Below are 667 nucleotides of genomic sequence, written 5' to 3'. Positions count from 1 at the left end.
AGGTAGTTCTATTCCCATTAAATTCTCTGATACAGAAAACTGAATGCACAGTTACCAAAGAGGTTTACACAAAATTTATAAAATGTAGAATTTCAAACTTTAAAATAAATCCTTGAAAAATATATATATTCTTCTTATCATTTTTACATTCCAATATAAACTCTTGGAAACCGAAATGAACTAATTTACAACAAGCATACACACATACAAATATTATCATTCATAAATACACACTAACTATTACATACTGCATAAGGTATCTATTCTGTTTGTGCTTGTGTACTTTCATGTTGGTATGTTTGTATGTCTGTAAGAGCATGTATAAAATTCATACCATCTTTATATTCAAACACGTTACAGAAAACACACACACAAGTTTAGTTTTATAAATATGGATAAAAGTAAGTCACCTATAAATACATTCACATACTCACAACAACATGGGCTGAGTTCTTGACATTACATATCTGTGGTGTAGCTGAAGCAGTGCAAATCATTTGTAGAACACCTTTTTTTTTTTTTTTATTCTATCTCTGGCACAGCAATAATTAATGAGCACAAGCAACCAATTAACTGGATCACCGTGTATCCTTTCTTAAAAGCTCTGGGTGAGAATGGTGAGCAATATTCAAAGATTAAACAGCATCATCGACTACCAAGATCACCA

The 667-nt window shown here is 30.9% G+C and overlaps 1 protein-coding gene across 3 annotated transcripts in view; it reads right to left on the bottom strand.

The window, feature by feature from the left end:
* Positions 1–509: 509 nt before the first annotated feature.
* The window catches only part of LOC113800354 (PRKC apoptosis WT1 regulator protein-like), an 11,669-nt gene continuing 11,511 nt past the window's right edge, over positions 510–667 (bottom strand). For all 3 annotated transcript variants that reach the window (XM_027351114.2, XM_027351116.2, XM_027351117.2), the window contains one exon: positions 510–667. This exon is cut by the window's right edge and continues 380 nt beyond it. The gene's annotated coding sequence lies outside the window, so the exon portion shown is untranslated.

This window comes from Penaeus vannamei, chromosome 17 (assembly GCF_042767895.1).
Source record: "Penaeus vannamei isolate JL-2024 chromosome 17, ASM4276789v1, whole genome shotgun sequence".
NCBI classification, from domain to species: Eukaryota; Metazoa; Arthropoda; class Malacostraca; order Decapoda; family Penaeidae; genus Penaeus; species Penaeus vannamei.
This window is presented reverse-complemented; position numbering and strand designations above follow the sequence as displayed.